At 44.5% G+C, this 21,968-nt stretch overlaps 1 protein-coding gene and 1 long non-coding RNA gene across 6 annotated transcripts in view; one reads left to right on the top strand and one right to left on the bottom strand.

Moving 5' to 3' along the window:
- Positions 1 to 11,889, bottom strand: part of LOC142599196 (spindlin-Z-like) — a 130,363-nt gene extending 118,474 nt beyond the window's left edge. Inside the window, exons 1-2 of one of the 5 annotated variants that reach the window (XM_075739097.1) lie at positions 11,417 to 11,885; positions 2 to 54 (exon numbers count right to left, since the gene is read on the bottom strand). The gene's annotated coding sequence lies outside the window, so the exon portion shown is untranslated. Of the gene's footprint in view, position 1; positions 55 to 10,337; positions 10,681 to 11,416 lie in introns of those variants that run through there. The other 4 variants (XM_075739101.1, XM_075739096.1, XM_075739098.1 and 1 more) reach the window with 4 other exon arrangements.
- The window catches only part of LOC142599267 (uncharacterized), a 675,914-nt gene that overhangs the window by 595,026 nt on the left and 58,920 nt on the right, over positions 1 to 21,968 (top strand). The gene's annotated exons all lie outside the window — the stretch shown is intronic.

Raw genomic sequence — 21,968 nt, 5'->3', positions numbered from 1 at the left:
CTTGCAACATAATCACTATTTGTCTTTAAAGGTAAGCAGTGGCAGGCCACCAAGCTGGAGAAGAGAGACAGAAATCTGTCAGAAGATATAAAAAATGGTGTATTATACATTAATATTTGTGCTACAGCAACCGATTTTGAAAGTAGATAAAATTCATAAGCATTCAAAACGCTTATAATGACAAGCTATTATATATTATAGCATCTGATTGATCTGAAAATGAATCTAAGTAGCCAATAAGGATAATGAAAAATAAGAAGCTATTTGACACTTAAAAAAATAAAAAGCCACAAAACATTTAATGGAGGGACCAGTTCAGAAAAAGGAATTACACATTAGCTCTGTATCCAACCAAAAAGATGACATGCTGTTCTATAAATCCATTTATTCATTGAGACACACATGCCTAAACTCCTGTAGTCAACATCACAGTAACTACAATCATGGCAGACAGTATTGAGCTTATTACAGACATTAACTTGGATCTCCATCCTACCCAAATGCTGACTACAAAAAAAATACCAACCAATTTAATTCTCTTAAGTCAGCTAACGGGATTGGGGAGAGGGGGGAGGAATTACATTGTTGGGTAAATTAGGATTGAAGAAGCCTCCTCTAGTCACAAGAAAATGGATAATTTCATTAGAAATTACTAGCAGTGAAAGAGTAAACATTAGTATTTTGCATAGCGATGCACAACACACCAATACAAAGATCATAAGCTCCTACCCAAAGCACAGAGAAGTTATCAATTCTCCCTAGGAGATTAAGGAATTTAAATCAGTGGCAAGTTTCATTGTCTTTAAGCTAAAGTGACTGATTTCTTTATTGTGCAGAAAAAAGCAGTTCTCATGTAAATGCAAGTAAATCACTCAAGTGAAAGCATTTGCTGTTAAACACAAGTCTTGCCATGGGTACTACCCAATAACATGATTTTTTTATTTCCAGACCAATAGCAGAATATTCACTCAGTGCCTACGATGTTAATACAAATCTCAGCCTAAAGAGATTGTCAACTTTAAATAGTGAATAGCTGCATTAGCTGTCAAAGTTCTAAAATGTAGTAACAGCAAGGCACTGAGAAAATTCAGCATTATATTTGGAGCTCTAACTACAGCTAACTACTCTATATATTTATAAATTTGAAAGGTCAGTGAAAAATAGTTATTTAAAGTGAAGAGTGTTGCTTGTAGAAGAGTAATATAGCTGTAGAGAAGAAGTCAGAGCCCTGTAATACTGATAAATTAAATACTGTAGTCAACACCAAAATCATCAGCAAAGGCAAATGAAAAGAACTTAAACTGCTTACTGTACTGTTGTGTTGTAGGTTTGGGTTTTTCTCCTACAAAAGATTAAACCCCTCAGCATCATATGTATGTTAATTTCTGTTTATGTACAGGTCTTTCAGATTTTTGGTGGAAAACAAGTAACATCCTGCATAAGGAAAAAAAAAAAGGTTAAAGTTGTAAAACTGACAGCCCTTCCCAGAAGGAGAGGAAAAGGCAGAGAACAGTGATCATGATACTGCTGGTGCTTTTTAAGAAGCAGAGGAGAAACGCACAAAGAACTGGCTCTGAAACTAATGCATGTTTGCATATCCATGAAAATGAACAAGCAGCAGGTGATCTTAAAGAAGTATTTAACTTGAAACAGTTATTTGTCCCCTTATTTAGTGAAAAGTTATTTACTGGACTATGGAAAAAAATGTACTTTCAGAGAACACCTGCATGAGTTTGTGAGTATATGAACAGATTTTGCTCAGAAATTAGCAAAACTGGTTTAAAGCCAAGGAATTTCTTTTAACTGAGTTTTCAAAACCAACCTGTAGCTCAAGAATTCACAATGCTCACTCCCCCTTGCTAGAATGTTTTTTCAGAATGCAAGATACTTAGCATCTTAAAACAACACTCCCCTTGTGAACTGAAGCAGTATTGGATAGCATTTACTAACACCTAGAAGTAATTTACAGATGTGAGAATTCAGCAGAGAAAGAAGATAATTTCATTATGTTATAGATTATGTTATATTTAGATTATATAACTGGAAGGACTGCCTGTGAATAGGCTTTGGCTTTAAGGAATTGCCTCTACAGACAAGCAAAATGCATGCCTCAAACCTTTAATTCCTCTTGTCCTGTATTAGCAGAGGTGAAAAATTATGGCAAGAAATCATTCAAGACTAAGAATGAAGACGATCTTGGAATCTTTTTTTCCCCCACCATACCTTGCTTGTCTTACAGAAAATGTACATTCATTTCTTACTTTGATAAACTTATTAAAAAAATCCTGCTTCTAAATTATTTTATTTATTGTACATGCAGCACAAATGGAAAAGAAATGGGAACGTGCATTCATCAAGATAGGACTTCAGAGCAAGAACTTTTAGCAAGGACAAGAGGTAGATCCTCCTCCTCTTAGCTTGAAAGTCTTTGCAGAAAGCTTTATGTTTTACCTGAACTAGATTCAGCAACATAAACAATTATATCTTCTATTTCCTGAGATTTTGCATAAATACAGGTATTGCTAACAACAACAAAGTCTTTTTTCTTTCAGAAATACACATACTTATTTAGAGAGAGACAGATTGAATAACCTTATTTGAAGTACTAGAGTCTACTGAAGTACAGAGAAAGGGAGAAAACAGAAACCCAGAAAGGGATAAAGTCAGGATCTCAGAAAGCAGGGTATCCCTCCCCTTATAAACAGGTGAGGCTTTCTGGAAATCTACCCTACAGATAAACAGAGCACACACAAGAACAGACACCTCTGCCTTTCATGGTGCACTGGATGTATGTGGCAAGAGGTCAGGGACTGCCCTGTGCCTGTCACAGCCAGTTCCAGCCTGCTCAGTAACAGATCCACCACAGGCCAAAGCTGAGCCAGTCAGCAAAGCCAGTGGCATCTCTGTGAAAGCATATTTTAAAAATATAAAGATGCCAGAGGGAAAGAGGAGAAGGGAATAAAAAGAAGTGAAAAACAGAGGGAACACCGAGGTCAGAATAGAAAAAGCTCCATGGCAGAGCAAGTATTCCTGAAGGAACTACAGTCTGTAGATGACCCATGCCAGAACAGATAAAAAGTGAGAAGGAATGAGCAGCAGAGAGAAGCTGCTATATGCTGACCATAACAACCCACACACACACTGCATCACTGAAGGGACTGAGTGTAACTTGCAGACATAACAAGGGGCATGAGGAAGAGCATGGAGTACAGCTGAGTCTGGGAAAAGGGGGAGGAAAAGTGTTTTCCCTGTGTTCTCCATAAGTCTTTTAATATTTGTTTTGTTTCTGTTTCCCAATACTTGAATCAGTAATTTTGATATATATATATAAAAATTTGCAATAAATTAAATTCCCCAAGTTAAGTCTGTTTTGCCTGCAACAGTTAATTGGCAAGTGATCTCCCTGTCTTTATCTTGACCCGTAAGCTTTCTTGCTCCTGTTCTTCCTATTTTCTCCCTCCATCCTGCTGGGGGAGGGGGTGAAAGAGCAACTGGGTGAGATCTTGGTTGGCAACCCACCACATCCCTGCTTCACATTTAACCTTGCTCCACCTCCACCCAAACACTCAGTCTCCCAAAATTGTGGTTAAAGGCCTCAGCATGACTGACAACTAGGATGTTTATTCACAGCAAAGAATCCTGTCCCAAGTAATTACCATTTAAAAATGTACTTTTCATCCAATATTGATACAGCTACATCTCTAGTCATATGAAATAAGTTTGCCTCATCATCCTCTCCATATAAGCCAACACTGCTATAACTGAGGGTAGGAGTAAATCCCCTCCCCACTTTCAACAAGTGGACTGTTAGGACAGCACATAAACCAGAAGAGAGGTTGCTTGCCTTCTGTCTTATGGCTGACACCTAACAGTAAAGTATGTTTATACTGATAAAATGGGGGGGGGGGGGGGAGAGAAGAACAAGAGAAATGTTATTAGCATTTGTGAATAACAACAAAAAAGACAGCAGTCACCTGAGGTGCCCTCAGCAGTCAATGGACCAAGAGAGATTTCTATCTTGATTCACTTCTAGAAAAAGCCTTTTCCTCAGTAGACTCAGATCCCAGAGGGTCGTGAGTAACCTTTGTGAATGCTCCCCCTCATTCCTCAGATGTGAGATGCTCTAGTCCCTTATATCAACTTCATGGCCCTTCACTTGGACTCTCTCCAGTATGTCCATGCCTCTCTTGTATCGTGGAGCCCAGAACTGGACATGATAGTCCAGGTGTGACCTCACCAGTGCTGAATATAAGGGAAGGATCACCTCCCTCAACCTGCTAACAACGCCTTGCCTAATGCAGCCCAGGATACCGTTAGCCGCCTTTGCCACAAGGCCACATTACTGGCTCACGTTCAACTTGGTGTCCACCAGGACCCCGGGTCCTTTTCTGCAAAGCTCCTTTTCAGATGGGTGGCCCCCAGCATGCACTGGTGCATGGAGTTGTTCCTCGTCATGTGCAGGAATTGTCATTTCCCCTTGTTGAACTGCATGAGGTTCCTGTCAGCCCTTTTCTCCAGCCTGTCCAGGCCCCTCTGGGTGGCAGCAGTCACTCCTCCCTTCTTCCTGAGGGTATGCTCTTCGTTAATGACCTGGATGATGGGGCAGATGTTGAACAGAACTGGACCCAGTATCGACCCCTGGGGTACACCACTAGTTACTGGCCTCCAACTAGACTTTTTGCCACTGATCACCACCCTCTGGGCTCAGCCATTCAGCCAGTTTTTCAATCCACCTCATCATCCCTTGTGTCTGCAAAACCTCTCCTTCCCCCTGTTCATTCTCCAATCCCATCACCACACATAAAACAGTCTCTTAGATGGCGCAACAAGCGGTGCAGGAGACTGGGGTCAGTGTGCGGTGGTTCTTCTACTGACAGCAGTCCCTTTAGTCAGATCTCTTGGCCCCTGCTCTAGGCTACACCACTCAGGCTCCTGCTCCAGCATGGTCTTCTGTTTTCTCTTTCCTCTGCTTTGGTGTTATTTCTTTTCTTCCTTTTTTCAGCATTTACCACCCTTTCTTAGTTTTGTTTTCACAGAGGCACCACAAAGTTCACCAATTGGCCCATCTTTGATCTGCAAGGGAATTGTTGCTGAGCTGGCTGGAATCAACTGTAACCAGTACAGGGCAGTCAACAACTTTCTCCCACAGAGGTCACTCCTGCAGCCATGCCATGCCCCCCCCTCCCCAACCTTGCCAATTATGCCCAATACAAAATGTCACAAGGGAACTATATTCCAGAACATGGTGCTGGGAACTTCCAGATTTAAAAATCTCAACAGCATACATGAAATTATATAGTGGAGTTAAGCTACCTTTTTTGAACACGCTAGGAAAGAATTTTTCATCAAGAAAATACATACTAAAGTAGGAAAATTTTTTTTGCAACAGAAATAGTTATTTGATCTTAACACATACCAGAAGTCTGATGTCCGATATGTCTTTCAGTTGTGCTTCTTAGGGTAAAAGGTCATGATCTAGTAAAGTTCATTTTTACATTTAAATGTGATTAATACAGGTTCAGAAAAAAAGTCATATTTTTTGAAAGTAGGGTCAAGTTAAGGTATAGATAGGTGAATTTTTTACAGAAATCAGCATAATGGCAGTTTAGTATGCTTTAGAACAAGTCAATGAACGTTACTGAAAAAGTCAAGCTTACTTCTTCATTTTACAAGTGACTGACAACATCTGAGCAAAATAATATCAGTGTAAGAAGCAGCACCAGTGGTAAACATCAATTTGCTAGGTAACGTTATCTTTTACAACCTAGTCAGCATAGTAATCTGAAGAGAAAACAGAATAGTTACCCGTGTTCCCTATATTCATTACTTGTTCTGACCTAATAGTATTGACTGATGAGAAGCTCAACATGAGCCGGCAGTGTGCGCTTGCAGCCCAGAAAGCCAACCGTGTCCTGGGCTGCATCAAAAGAGGCGTGACCAGCAGGTCGAGGGAGGTGATCCTGCCCCTCTACTCCACTCTGGTGAGACCCCACCTGGAGTACTGCATCCAGCTCTGGGGGCCCCAGTACAGGAGAGACATGGAGCTGTTGGAGTGAGTCCAGAGGAGGGCCACGAAGCTGATCAGAGGGCTGGAGCACCTCTCCTATGAGGACAGGCTGAGAGAGTTGGGATTGTTCAGCCTGGAGAAGAGAAGGCTCCGGGGAGATTTAATTGCAGCTTACCAGTACCTGAAGGGGGCCCACAGGAAAGCTGGAGAGGGACTGTTTATCAGGGAGTGTAGTGACAGGACAAGGGGTAATGGGTTTAAGCTGAAGGAGGGTCGATTTAGACTAGATGTGAGGAAGAAATTCTTCCCTGTGAGGGTGGTGAGGCACTGGACCAAGTTGCCCAGAGAGGTTGTGGAGGCCCCCTCCCTGGAAGTGTTTAAGGCCAGGTTGGATGAGGCTTTGGGCAATGTGGTCTAGTGGAGGGTGTCCCTGCCCATGGGAGGGGTGTTGGAACTAGATGATCTTTGAGGTCCCTTCCAACCCAAACCATTCTATGATTGTAATTGGGGGAAAACAAAAAAACTCACAAAGCAATACGGTGGAATTAAAAAGCCTTTGAGGTACACATTCAGAGGATATTGTCATTTTAGTAGGCTATACCCAAAGTTACCCTGCGGTTCAGGACTACCTCTTAACCACTAGGAAGACTCTGAAAACAGGATGAGAGATCAACCAGTGACCTTAACATAGCAACACATTTTATTAGAGCACTTTCATCCTACAGCATTTCTAAACTTGCAGATACAAGCAGTCACACTTAAGCAGACAGATAGGCTCCCCAGAACCCTGACACTAAATCAAACAAACCAAAAACTCCAAAAAGGAGCATTAAGACTAGCCAGGTTACCACACACTACTGATTGCTCCCAGGAAATGGAACTGCAGAAATTGAATCCAAGGCACTTCAATTAAAGTAGCTGGCATTGTTAGTACAAGGGGACTATCAGCTACAACATGGTCAAAGAATAGGATCTGCATACAGCTATGCCAGAAGAAGTGACAGTGAAAATAAAGAAATTACTTCAAAGATGGCAAGTGGACTCAACAATTGGTCACAATGATAAAAATGTTCTCACAATAAATGGCTACTCTAAGTCATCCATATAAAACCAACTGGAATATTATTAGTAAACAAAGAGATAAAGTTCTCCTCTGTTCAAGCTATCACCTGCAATTGAAGGTCTAAAGTTCAGCAGCTCATCTGCATGTTAAGCATTGTTGAAATCCATAGAGCTATTCTTAAAATTAAGATCTACTCTCGCCACTATTTGGAGGTGCAGACCTTGAATAGCACATAAGAGCATTCAGCAATAACAAAAAAAACCCCACGCAAACAAACAAACAAACAAGACACTAAAAGCTAACCTTAGCAAAAAAGGCTATAAAAATCTACCTGGAAGTGTTTACAGTATACTGTCAGTAACTCCCATTTTACAGATACATCTCCAAGAAAATGCCATCATAAAAGATAATTTAACAACACAACTACCTTGTAATAACTGCAAATACTAGAATGCAATAGGTAACATTTAAATCTAATATAGTCACCACAGTTAATGACAACAATTTGTAATGGTTCCACAACCCGCTGAAATACATACAATAAAATTTCCAAGTAAGCAAGTCAAACAATACCTTGCATAGCATGGATTTACAGTTTTATAACATACATTACACAAAATTAATAGAAAAAGGCAATCTCCAATTTTTAGAAACATTCTCAACCTCTGATAGCCAAATCAATTCACCTCCTAAATTCTGCATGCCATCACCAAATTCACATTTTAGATTAAGACAGAAAGTTAAATCCAACCACTGTCACATGGTTGTGTTGGTTTTGCGTGGCAAGGTTTTGGTAGCGGGGGGGCTACAGGGGTGGCTTCTGTGAGAAGCTGCTAGAAGCTTCCCCTGTGTCTGATAGAGCCAATGCCAGCCGGCTCCAAGACGGACCCGCCGCTGGCCAAGGCCAAGCCAATCAGCGCCTCTGTGATAACATATTTAAGAAAGACAAAAACAGTTAGAGAGCGCTTTTGCAGCCAGAGAGAGGAGTGAGAAGATGTAAGAACATCTGCAGACACCAAGGTCAGTGAAGAAGGAGGGGGAGGAGGTGCTCCAGGCACCGGAGCAAGATTCCCCTGCAGCCCGTGGTGAAGACCATGGTGAAGCAGGCTGTCCCCCTGCAGCCCATGGAGGAAGGATGAGGGGGTGTAGCGATTCCACCTGCAGCCCGTGGAGAACCCCACGCCGGAGCAGGTGGAGACACCTGAAGGAGGCTGTGACCCCGTGGGAAGCCCACGCTGGAGCAAGCTCCTGGCAGGACCTGTGGATCCGTGGAGAGAGGAGCCCACGCCAGAGCAGGTTTTCTGGCAGGACTTGTGACCCCGTGGGGGACCCACGCTGGAGCAGTTTGCTCCTGAAGGTCTGCACCCCGTGGAGGAGACTCACGTTGGAGAAGGCCGTGAAGGACTGTCTCCCGTGAGAGGGACCCCACGCTGGAGCGGGGGAACAATGAGTCCTCCCCCTGAGGATGAAGAAGCGGCAGAAACACCATGTGATGAACTGACCGTAACCCCCACTCCCCGTCCCCCTGTGCCGCTGGGGGGGGCGGAGGTTGAAGCTGGGAGTGAAGTTGAGCCCGGGAAGATGGGAGGGGTGTGGGGAGGTGTTTTTAAGATTTAGGCTTTATTTCTCATTCCTCTACTCTGTTTTGCTTAGTAATAAATAAGATGAATTCCCTCTCTAAGTTCGGTCTGTTTTGCTCGTGATGATAATTAGAGAATGATCTCTCCCTGTCCTTATCTCGACCTGTAAGTTTTTTTCATTGTACTTTTTCTCCCCTGTCTAATGAAAGAGGGGAGTGATAGAGCGGCTCTGGTGGGCACCTGGCCCTCAGCCAGGGTCAACCCACCACAATGGTGAAAATAGTTTTCAATTAAATAATTTCACCATTACTTGAAAATTACTTCAGTGATCTCAGGCCCATTTTTCACTATTCACAGATAAAATACAAATTAGTTAACCGATTTGTTAATTAGTTAACAATAGTTAAGAGTAACTGAGTGCTGCACAAATCCACTTGACATATCAAGTTACAGACTTTTGCTCAGACTTTTCCATCTAGAAGTATTACAGTTGGCTTGGGAGCCATGACACGAATACACATTCCAAAATGCAATTTGGATGACTCCACTCAAGTTTTACATTGTAGTAAATGCAATACTATAATTTATTTTCTCCCCCAGTTAATCAACACTTGTTAATGGGGATGGAAAAAGTAGGAGAAAAAACAAATCTAGATTAAAGAAATTATTACTATATGATACTTAATTCTAGCATTAAAATGCAGTAACTACTTCTATCTTAATAAAAACTATGATTATGCTATGCCAGTGCTTCTCCACTAGAAGCTTCCAAAGAAAAGTAGCCAAGGTAAAGAGTCAGGACATTACTTGAAAAATTAAACATTTACTATGAGTTACAGTAACCCATATGTTTAGAAAGCATCACATCCTTTGCACCTTGAGCATTCATCCTTAAATTAAAACCTAGATATGCTGCTCCCCAGAAGATCATTTTAGATATGCCCAAGAATTCAAACGTTATTTTTTTTAAAAAAACAATAAACTATAAGTTATTTTCAGTGAAGCCAGAAGGGGGTACTCTGAATAACTTAGGTTGGGAGGTGCTGAACATTTACCTTGTGTTAGGAGAGGTCATAAACATGCTGTCTTGTAGTTCACTATCACACTTCAGTTCACAATGCCATACCTTTTTTAAGAAAAAGTGCTCCTTTTAACAACAACAACAACCTTCCGTTTGTGCTATTGCCATCACAAGGGCAAATTAATCTGTGACAGAAAACCAGCAACACAAATTCAGCAAGTGTTAATTCCAGTTTTAAATAGCTCGCAGATCATAGGATATAAGATACTGACAAGGAGATACAGAGAAAGCCAAGAAACCCCCAAAACCCTGTACTGTTTTTTTACTAGACAATATCTATTTTAACATAACTAGTTCAGGTCTTTTTAATAAGACTGTGCCCAGTTGATACCTTATATTGAACTACATCCTAAACTGAAAGAAATGGCACTAGATCATTTCGCAAGCACAATACAGTATTTCATCTCCACCAGCACTTTGGTGCACCAGCCGCCCCCCTCCCCGAGGGATACACGCATTCCAATCACGCCTCTCTCAGCGGGACTCAGCCAATTCTCCCCCTCCCTCCCGGCTTTGCTAGGTTCCCAAATCCTCTTTGATTTTAGGTTTCATTTTGTTGTAAACAGCAAAACGAAAGGAGAAAGCCTCCAAAGCGAGGATCCTTACCCTTGAAATTCCACCATGCGCGCAATAAGGAGGGTAATATTTTTTTTTAGTGGGAGATGAAGAGGAAGAAACAAAAGCCTGAATGGAGGAGAGGCTAAGCGGCGGAGACAAGAGAAAGAGAAGAGCCTGGTGAAGGAGCAGGGCGTGCGTCAGCCATGTTGTGTGTGTTGGTTCAGTATTTACAAACCCGCAGCTGCGGCGGCGTTTTGAGTCTGGGAGAGAGGGGAAAGAAGGGAGGGGGAAAGAAAGGAGAGGAGAGAGAGGGAACCGAAGGAGGAGGGGAAAGTGGTGGCGGCAGCAGCAGACAAAGAAACCCAGCAGAGCGCGCACATACACACACACTCTGGGTGCCCCAGACAGCGGCAGTAGCGTGTGCAACCCCAGCACTGCCAGCCCAGCGCGTTAACAACTCTCCCAGCTCCAGCTTTTGGCTACTGCGGCGCGGCCGAGCCCCACCACCACCCTCACATCCCCTTCGCCCCATTTTCGGGGGGGGGGGGGGCGGACGCGTACGGACAGATAACAGGGCAGAGGCATACCTCCCTCCACTTCCCCCAACGTGTACTATCGACGGAGAGGCTTATCTGCCGGGAGGTCCTCGGCGGGCCCCAGCCCACAGTACAATAGCTCCACAGAGAGGAATGGGGGTATGTGCAGCTGCGACCCCTCCTCTCCAACAAGGGACGGTGGGGGTGGGGATACCGAGAGGGGCCGTGCCAGAGGAAGGCAGCAGTCCCCCGGAGCCCAGAAGAGAGTGGGGGTTGTCAAGGAGCCGGGGCGCTACGTGGAAAGGGAAGATAGAAACGGCAACGCGAGCCCAAGGGCCCCCACTCTCACCCGCCTCCCGCAGCTTCCGGGCGGGCCACTGAGGCGGGCAGCGAAGAAGAAAGGGTAACAGAGACGGAACGCCGCAAGTATATAAATAACGTCAGCCTCAAGGGAGGAGAGGGAAAGCTAGGAGCAGCGGCTCCCTCCGGCTCTGCCCGGTACTAGGCTAGGCTAAGCCAGGCCAGGCCAAGGGCAGCATGACGGGCTGCGCTTTCGCGCTTCCCCCTCCCCCCCCCGTATTCGCTACTCACCTGCTGGGGGGATGGGTGCCTGCGAGTGCCAAGAGGACGGCCTAGGAGCGTTAGCGCTACAGCAGTTCTCCTATCTCACTAGGCCACTCAGATTCTTTACAGCAATAGTAGGGACAGCTACTCCCCTTGTCTCATTTGTCCCCCTCCGCCGTCACTACTACTGCCTCCTGTTCGCCTCTGCAACATTTGGATTCTCCTCTCCGTACACGAGCTCCACCGCTAGGATAGAGGCCTCCTCACCTTCCTGCCAAATAGTGAGCTACCCGCATCGAGACGTTCAAAACACAGGGCCGGACACCGCCCTCCTCTCTTCCGCTAACGCGCAGGCGCGCTGTAAATTCCGAACTGCGACAGGAGCGCAGGAAGCAATCCTCCACCCAGTCTACCACTACTCGCTAGCACGCAGTCGCGCCTGTAGCTGCTGCCGCTCCTCCTTCACTGCTGTCTCCCGGCTCTCCCAGCGGTCGTTAGCGGAGGGTGGTGTGTGCTCGTCTGCAAGTGGTTGTCTGTTGGCCCTTCTCCAAACGCAGGCCTCTAGGCCCTGGGGCAGTGAACGTCTGCCTTTCCCCTCCTGTCTGCCCGCCTACCGCGGTGGGTCCAGTGCTGCCTCGCGAGGTGGCCACAGTGCTTTATGGCAGCAGTACCGCTTCCCTAAACAGGCCTTGGGAACCAGCGGCTCTCCGCTGCCCCCTCGCCATCATAGGAAGTGAAATGTGTAAGCCGTCATAAGAAAAAAAGAAAAATCAGCTATGGATATCCTGTGTTACAAATTCGGCCTGTGCCGACTGAGGAGAGAGGCTAGGACGCAAAATATAGAATTACAAAGGTAAATATTAATGTGCATGAGATGTCTCAGTCAAACTGGGCACACCCAAGAGATTTTTCTTTAGGGGTTGTATACCTTATGCTACAAGGGTATGATATGAATCATCCAATTACCTACTAATGCATATTTCTAATTATCTAAACATAAATGTGTTACAGCATAGCAACATACATTGCAAATATATATTTTGTAGGTCTTGCAGCATCATTGTCTGTCAGCATCCTTTTGGTTTATCTGTTAATCCAGATGTTTCTGTCATCAACTTCTGCAAAGTTGTTAGGCATCAGCAATTCATGTTTCTCTTAGATATGGATCATTCAGTTATTTTTTGTGAAAACAGAGGTTTTCTTATCTTAGTCAATTGCTTGTCCTTAGTAGCAGTCTTGGGTCTCTAGATAATGGCGCAGCAATTATACGCTAATAATGTTCCTAGCTCTTAATGAATGTATAGTCTCAATGATTTATATCGCACCTACTAGAAATGAAAATAAAGATTTAGACAAAATGATAAAAGATGCGCTGTCACCAAATCATAGTTTCTACATTATTCAAGGATATACCTTCAAGAGCTGTTCAAAGCTTTAGATTGACAAAGAACAAAATGGAAAACATCAATAAGTAAGAGTACGTTCTTCTCTGTCAAATCAAGTAATTGCCTCAAAAATCAAACAGATGAACAGCTGAGGCACAGTCTGCTTTAACAAATCTAATGGGTATTTTTTTCAAAGTAGACCTTGGCAGGTATAGCATGACATGATATGACATTTTTCTGTTACAACATCATAAGTTAAAGAAACTTCAGTGCATGAAGACAGCCATGAAGAGTTGTTTATTTGAGTCAAAAAGAGTTTGATTGAAGGCCATCATATTGTGAAACCAAAATGCAACTTAAAAAAAAAAAATTTCAGGATATTATTAATTAGGTTAAGTGTTGTTGTCACCTGATGCTACAGGGACAGATAGGTTCTTTTAGGGATCCTTGTCAGAATGATGACAACACAGTTGTAGTTTCAATCAAAGCTTTATTTTTTAACAGAATTTTATGATTAGCATAGCATAGGATCTTATGATCAGAGTAGCACAGGATTTTTAATAAGCAGAATCAGTGTAGCACAATTTTATAAGTAGCATAGCACAGAATTTTATAGCACAGCTTAGCTTACAGTTTCTAATCACCTGGACCCTCTGCAGTTCAGGTCAAATCTTAATACATGACTTGTCATATCAATATAACAATCATTATCTAGCCTTGAAATATGTAAATGAATACGAGTCACTCAATCCTTGGAAGAAGCAGACGATGGGGGAGGCATCCCTGACCACTGGGGGAGTCGTGGGTTTTGCCGTCCAGCAGCAGTTCCAGTCCAAGTAGACTTGTAACTGCTTGATTTTACAGACAGTGCTCTGTGTGCTGCTATGCTTCCCTGTTCTGTGTCAGGGTCACCACCACCTGGTTGGCCAGGTGCCTGGGACCTTCAAGGCCAATAAGGAGGGGAGTAGTCAGCCTTGTGCCCAGAAACTTGGAGGCCAATAGGGAAGAGGAAAAGAAGTCTGCCCAGTGTGCAGGACTTTCAAGGCCTGATGAGGAGGGGAAAGGGGACTGATACATGACCAGCTCAGTCACAGAGAATTGCTGTTTACCTTATAAAATGGCATTAGTTGTGCTAACCATATTACCAGGGGTCAGGAGCAGGGGGTACAGGTTACAGCTGTACATAAACCTCCTAGTCTTTTTGGATGCTTTGAAGTACCACCTAGTTTGGTTAGGTAGAGAATGGCTGAACTCTTCCAGAAGCTTTGAATGCTATTGAGTAGCTTTGGGTGAGAACCAGGTTCCCTCTGGTCCCAGAAAATTTTGCTTTCTTGATATCCTCCCAGCCTAAAGAGAAGCAGCCTTAACTACTGAAAAAAAATCACAGCCCTCTTGATTTGATGGTAGAATCAAGAACTCTTAGAATTCAAGTGGCCAGGTCTTTGCTTTGATCTCAATTTGGAGGAATGATATCTTGCTTCTGAGCTTGATATTCAATTAATATATTTAAATGTTGGGATCAATTGGCCACCTTTGCTTTAATTTAACCTTAAAGGAGCAGTTATCCATTTGAGATAACTATCTGGCTACCTGGTGTGTTGGTTTTGCGTGGCAAGGTTTTGGTAGCGGGGGGGCTACAGGGGTGGCTTCTGTGAGAAGCTGCTAGAAGCTTCCCCTGTGTCTGATAGAGCCAATGCCAGCCGGCTCCAAGACGGACCCGCCGCTGGCCAAGGCCAAGCCAATCAGCACCTCTGTGATAACATATTTAAGAAAGACAAAAACAGTTAGAGAGCGCTTTTGCAGCCAGAGAGAGGAGTGAGAAGATGTAAGAACATCTGCAGACACCAAGGTCAGTGAAGAAGGAGGGGGAGGAGGTGCTCCAGGTGCCGGAGCAAGATTCCCCTGCAGCCCGTGGTGAAGACCATGGTGAAGCAGGCTGTCCCCCTGCAGCCCATGGAGGGAGGATGAGGGGGTGTAGCGATTCCACCTGCAGCCCGTGGAGGACCCCACGTTGGAGCAGGTGGAGGCACCTGAAGGAGGCTGTGGCCCCCTGGGAAGCCCGCGCTGGAGCAAGCTCCTGGCAGGACCTGTGGATCCGTGGAGAGAGGAGCCCACGCCAGAGCAGGTTTGCTGACAGGACTTGTGACCCCGTGGGGGGACCCACGCTGGAGCAGTCTGCTCCTGAAGGTCTGCACCCCATGGAGGAGACTCACGTTGGAGAAGTTCGTGAAGGACTGTCTCCCGTGAGAGGGACCCCACGCTGGAACGGGGGAACGATGAGTCCTCCCCCTGAGGATGAAGAAGCGGCAGAAACACCGTGTGATGAACTGACCATAACCCCCACTCCCCGTCCCCCTGTGCCGCTGAGGGAGGCGGAGGTTGAAGCCGGGAGTGAAGTTGAGCCCGGGAAGATGGGAGGGGTGGGGGGAGGTGTTTTAAGATTTGGTTTTATTTCTCATTCCTCTACTCTGTTTTGCTTAGTAATAAATAAGATGAATTCCCTCTCTAAGTTCGGTCTGTTTTGCTCGTGATGGTAATTAGAGAATGATCTCTCCCTGTCCTTATCTCGACCCGTAAGTTTTTTTTTCATTGTACCTTTTCTCCCCTGTCTAATGAAAGAGGGGAGTGATAGAGCGGCTCTGGTGGGCACCTGGCCCTCAGCCAGGGTCAACCCACCACACCTGGCTAATTTGTCTTGTCCAAGCAAGCTACTATAAAGCTATCATCACAGGAATTATTTAAAGTCAGCAGAAACAGAGGCCTCCTTCTAATGTGTTTGCTCTCTGACGTGGTTACAACATTAATGAAATTTATCATGCCATCAAGAACCAACCATCTATCTTTTAGCAACTTGAATAAAACAGCAATGAGTTTCAAATTCAGGTGATGTAAATTAAATAAATAGAATAGTTCCAGTTGGAAGGGACCTACAATGATCATCTAGTCCAACTGTGTGATCACTTCAGGAAAATTTGCCGCCTTTAAGCAAATTCTTGCATACTACAGGAAGTGGTGAATAATGCCCAGATTTTAAGAGAAATGCTCCAATTACTACTAAATTAAAACTCAGCTGTATCAGATATTACTTCCTTCTGCCAGCAGTGACTTCTGAACAACATATTTTACTTCTAGGAACAGGCTTGTAACAGATCAGCTTTATTTAGAATTGGAAAACATGTAAAAAAAAATTGAAAAACATATTTAAAAGATTTAAGAGGTTGAATGAGTTCAACCTCCAGTTTATTGGGCTAGATGAATTCAACTCAGTAAAAAGGTTTTCAAAAAGCAATGACTAATACTAGAGAGCTGGTGGATTTGCTATAAAAATATATAGAATATAGGTCAAGATTTTAATCCTCAAGATTTGGTCTATATGGGAACGTTTTAGTGCCTCCCCATCCCAAATTTCAGTATCAATCCATGATGATTAGATTTTTTCTTTATATCAACAAAATTCTTCACTTTTACCAGTGTAGTTACATTACTTTTGTAAATAAATGATCCCTACTATGTCTCAAAGAATGATAAACCACTGAAGGGGAAAAAGAGAGTCTAATAAATGTGCCTGGAGAGAAAAGTCACTGATATTAGACATCCCTTTAAAACAGATATGACTTACTGTCATGTAAGATGAGACCATTCTTCAACAGACTGTCTTTGGTCCCAGCTTGACAATACCAAATGAATCATACTATTATTGCAGAAATTTAAACCCTTCTCCTTCCACTCCTCACATGTATCTTCATTTCTCCCTTACACACACGCAGTACTCCTCAGGCTTTTGGTAGACAAAAAGTATAGCATTTTTTCCCCTAGATAACTTCCATGTAGGTAGAGAAAAACTCTATGATAGTCAAAGAAGTCCAAAATATACCTCTTATTTCCTCTTTATTTTCTTTATATGGACTTTGAAACATAAAAGGCTTGATAAGCAACTTAATTTGCAAATACCGTTAAGGGATGTTAGGAGTGTGGCCACCTCTTCCAGCCACTCCAGCCCAGGACTCCCTCCTGACCAGCTGCTTGAGCCCAGACCAGTACCCTGGGCACCTGGAGTCTCTACCCAGGCTGAGGGACTCAGCTGCCACTTATCTGTTTGCAGGTTCAACCAGTAGCAAAGCTAAGCACGTATCCCAGAGACACACAAAGAGGACACTGATATGACTGGTTACACAGACTGCCACAGACAAGGCGCTGCCTTCAACAGCATCTACATATAGGACTCACATAAAACATAAAAACAGAAAGCCAAGTCCCCTTCCTCCTCTTTGGCTGGTGGAGATAGATAGAAAGTCACTGGTGAAAGCACACACACATTCGAGGATCCCTTGAGTACCAGCGTGGACCCTCTGTCCACCTGGTACCCCTGCCTAGATCCCAGGCCCTTTTACCCACTTCATGGGTGTCCTTCTGTCCTGGTTTTCATCTGGGATAGAGTTAATTTTCACAAGAAGCTGGGAGGGGACACAGCCAGGATAGCTGACACAAACCATATGACCTCATGCTCAGTATATAAAGGAGACTGGCCAGGGAGGAAGGGTTGCTGCTCTGGGACGGGCTGGGCATCGGGCTCCTGGCAGTGAGCAAACGACATTGTGTATCACCTGCTTTGTATATTCTAAGTACTGTTGTTGTTATTTTCTTCTTCCTTTGCTGTCCTAGTAAACTGTCTTTATCCCAAAGCATGAGTTTTATCTTTTTTTTCTGATTCTCCTCCCCATCCCACTGAGGGGGAGGAATGAGCGAGTGGCCACATGGTGCTTAGCTGCTGGCTGGGGCTAAACCACGACAGTCCTTTTTTGGCACTCAATGTGGGGCCTGAAGGGTTGAGATAATGACAGATATGACTACAGCATGTTAAAACAAATTTGTTATACACATTTATTATATTAATTAAACAGTCGCTGGTCACAATGGTGTTTTGTTTGTTCTCATGTTTGTGTTATGTAAATCCTTACTTGCTGTATGTATTCCCTGCGATGCGCTTAATCACCTCTGGGAGAGGGATCAGGATTCTCATTTTGCTGTACTGTGTAATATCGACTTATGATATTGTTGTCTGAAATACAAAAGAAGGAGTTAACATTTGGACTGTGTATTCTGAGCTGTGTATTCATTATTGTTTATTGCTTGAGAATAAGATAACTAGGGATTTGAGAACAGGAGGACCATCCTTGGAACCTTCAAATGTATTTAATTAGAATGAGGTATACTTAGATAAGATGTAGCAAAGGAATCCTGAACAGAGGAACACTTGTTAAAGACAAGGAGATGTACATCTTTGAGAGCCAAAAGTCAGCAAAAGTCCTCTAATTGGTGTCCTTAGAGTGAACTGTCTCATTATAATATGAAAACCACACCTCCAGTGCTAAAAACACCCCCTTCCAGATTAAGACCTCTACTCAATGAACATGTGGAGTCAATTTAGAAAGTACTATGTCTTTAAATCGAAGTGAGCAAAGAGTTAACCAATTGTAGTTTAGAAGGTGTGAACAGTAGGCAGAACTAACACCCTGGACTGTATAAATATACAATGTAACTGTAACTGGTATGCTAGATTTGTGGAAAAATATCTAGCACCCATCTTTGCGCAAATATGGAATAAACAATATCTTGTCTCTGTGTGTAAGACTGGCTTATTGCACACTGGGCTAACGAACCCAACTTAAAGGAACAACAATATGATAACATCACTGGTCATGAGGTTAAGCTGGTCTTTGTAAGTTGCATTGCTGTCATGCCTGTACCTCTGATGACATCTCTCAGAATTGATTAATAATTGCACCCAATCTATGGGGAAGACAGGGGGGAATATTTCTCCCACTCTTTTACCTCCCGTTTTCCCTTCTGGCTAGTTACAAAAGCTATTGAGAATTCTGAATACCCTTGGGATGTTCAAGCCAGAATGCTCTTATTGCTATGTCTACTGAATGTGTTCCAGGTCTTGTTTAGGGTTACAAACAAATGTTTTAAGAATACCTCCCAGAGACCTGCCTGGAGGCTGGATAGTCATGGGTGACATCGTATGTGGGAGAATATAGGCAGCTATCTAGAGAACTTCTCATCTCCAATGGTTTGGAAATTCACTCTCGAATCACTATAGGACCCTGATAAAGTGATAGAATACTTGAAAGGAAAATGCTGTGGCTATTCGAAAGAGGCACAACTTGCTGCACTGTGCTAGGCCCTGGCCAGTATCTACCAAGCACTGCTCGATATTAGGCAGCGCCATCAAGGGGAAGCAAGGAAAACAGACAGGCACTGTGGCTACTCCAACTCCAGTGACAGGCACTGCAGCTGAACCAAAAAAACAACTTGTGCCAGTATCAGTTGCTCCTATACACAAAAAGAAATACACAAAAAAAAATCAGTTCACTTAGTGAAGGATGATGATGTACTGGGACCATCACAAGAACAGGAAGAAGAGGCAGAACCAGAGGTAATCACCCCATCCCTGTCCCTGAGCTGAGATATGCAAAAAGATTTCAGCCGCCATCCAGGCGAGCACATTGTCACCTAGCTACTCCGATACTGGGATAACGGTGCCAGTAGCCTGGAATTAGAGGGTAGGGAAGCCAAGCAGCTGGGATCCCTGTCTAGGGAAGGGGGCGTTGACAAGGCGATGAGGGAAAAAGACACAAGCCCTCAGCCTCTGGAGGTGACTTCATTCAAACTTGAGGGAAAGGTATCCCTTCAAAGAAGATGTCCTATGTCATCCAGACAAGTGGACCACCATGGAGGGAGATATACAGTACCTGAGGGAATTAGTCATGTGGGAGATGGTTTATTACGACCCGGACAATGCCCAGTTACCCACAGATCCAGATGAGGTCCAATGCACGTGACTCGTGGTGGAAGTTTGTAGGGAGCGCACCACTGTCGTATGCCTACTTATTGGCAGTAATGAACTGGAAAGGCAAATTGACACCAATGATGGATGAAGTGGCTGGCCATCTCCAGCAATACAGAGAAAGTCTCTCTTCCTCCCTCATCTTGGCTGTGGAGAAACTATCCCGGGAGGTCCAGCAACTCAAAGAGAATATGTCCTATTCCCCACCTGTATGGACCAGTATCTCATCTATTAGGAGTAAGAGTTCCTCCACTCAGGAGAGAGGATATAGAGGGTACACACCACAAGGCACCCTGTGGTTTTACCTGTGTGACCATGGAGAGGACATGAGGAAGTAGGATGGAAAAATCTACCTCGACCCTACAGGCATGAGTATGTGAGATGCAAGGAAAAACAATCACAAAAGGGGATTCTTCCAGGAAAAATACCACTCCAGTTTCCAGAGAGCAGTTCCCCAGACTGAGTGGAAGGCATTTTCGTACATATGATGCTCTTGAAGGGACCCCTAAGTCATTTTTCAAGAAGTGTGTAACAAATCCCCAGGTAGGGATGTGAAGCTCAAGGGCAGCCTTGGCTGCAGTGACCATGAAATTGTAGATTTCAAGCTCCTCAGGGCAGCGAGGAGGGCACACAGCAAGCTCACTACCCTGGACTTCAGGAGAGCAGACTTTGGCCTCTTCAGGGACCTGCTTGGTAGAATACTATGGGACAAAGCCCTGGAGGGAAGAGGGGCCCAAGACAGCTGGCTAATATTCAAGCATCACCTCCTCCAAGCTCAGGAGCAATGCATCCCAACAAAGAGGAAGTCAAGCAAAAACACCAAGAGACGCCCGTGGATGAACAAGGAGCTCCTGGGTGAAGTCAAATAAAACCAGGAAGCCTACAGAGGGTGGAAGCAAGGGCAAGTAGCCTGGGAGGAATACAGAGAAATTGTCCAAGCAGCCAGGGATCAGGTTAGGAAAGCCAAAGCCCTGATAGAATTAAATCTGGCCAGGGATGTCAAGGACAACAAGAAAAGTTTCTATAGGTATGTTAGTGATAAAAGGAAGGCTAGGGAAAATGTGGGCCCCCTCTGGAATGAAACAGGTGACCTGGTTACCCAGGTGACATGGTTTAGCCCCAGCCAGCAGCTGAGCACCATGCAGCCACTCACTCACCCCTCCCCCGGCACGATGGGGGGGAGAATGGAAAAACAAAGGCAAAGCCTCATGGGTTGGGATAAGGACAGTTTACTGGGACGGCAAGGAAGAGGGAAACAATCAACAACAGTACTGATAACAGATATTCACAATGGGTGATAACAGAAAGCAATTTACCGATCCGACCTACCTGATCACTGGACCCTCAGCATGTCCTGGAGCCACTCTGAACCCACCCCTCCGGGACTAGCCCCCCCTTTTATGGTGAGCATGACGTCACATGGTATGGAATAGCCCCTGGCCAGCCTGGCTCACCTCTCCTGGCTCCTTGTGAAAATTAACTCTGTCCTAGCCAGAACCAGGACACAAGGATATGGAGAAGGCTGAGGTACTCAAGGACTTCGTTGCCTCAGTCTTCACTGACAAGTACTCGAGCCACACTGCCCAGGTCACAGAAGGCAAAGGCAGGGACTGGGAGAAAGAAGAACCGCCCACTGTAGAAGATCACGTTCGAGAATATCTAAGGAACCTGAAGGTGCACAAGTCCATGGGACCTGATGAGATGCATCCACAGGTCTTGAGGGAACTGGTGGATGAAGTGGCCAGGCCACTCTCCATCATATTTGAGAAGTCCTGGCAGTCTGGCAAAGTTCCCACTGACTGGAAGAGGGGGAACATAACCCCCATTTTTAAGAAGGGGAAAAAAGGAAGACCCAGGGAACTACAGGCCAGTCAGTCTCACCTCCGTGCCTGGCAAGATTATGGAGCAGACCCTCCTGGAGACTATGCTCAGGCACGAGGAAAATGAGGTGATTGGTGACAGCCAACATGGCTTCACTAAGGGCAAATCATGCCTGATAAATTTGGTGGCCTTCTATGACAGGGTTACAGCATTGGTGGATAAGGGAAGGGCAACTGATGTCATCTACCTGGCCTTGTGCAAGGCATTTGACACTGTCCCGCATGACATCCTTGTCTCTAAATGGGAGAGACATGGATTCGATGGATGGACCACTCGGTGGATAAGGAATTGGCTGGATGGTCGCACTCAAAGACTTGTGGTCAACGGCTCAATGTCCAAGTGGAGAACGGTGACGAGTGGCGTTCCTCAGGGGTCGGTACTGGGACCAGCACTGTTCAACATCTTTGTCGGCGACATGGACAGCGGGATCGAGTGCACCCTCAGCAAGTTTGCCGATGACACC

This window comes from Balearica regulorum, chromosome W (assembly GCF_011004875.1).
Source record: "Balearica regulorum gibbericeps isolate bBalReg1 chromosome W, bBalReg1.pri, whole genome shotgun sequence".
Classification (NCBI taxonomy): Eukaryota; Metazoa; Chordata; class Aves; order Gruiformes; family Gruidae; genus Balearica; species Balearica regulorum.
Note: the sequence above shows the minus strand (reverse complement) of the source record. Positions and strands in the feature narration are given on the sequence as shown.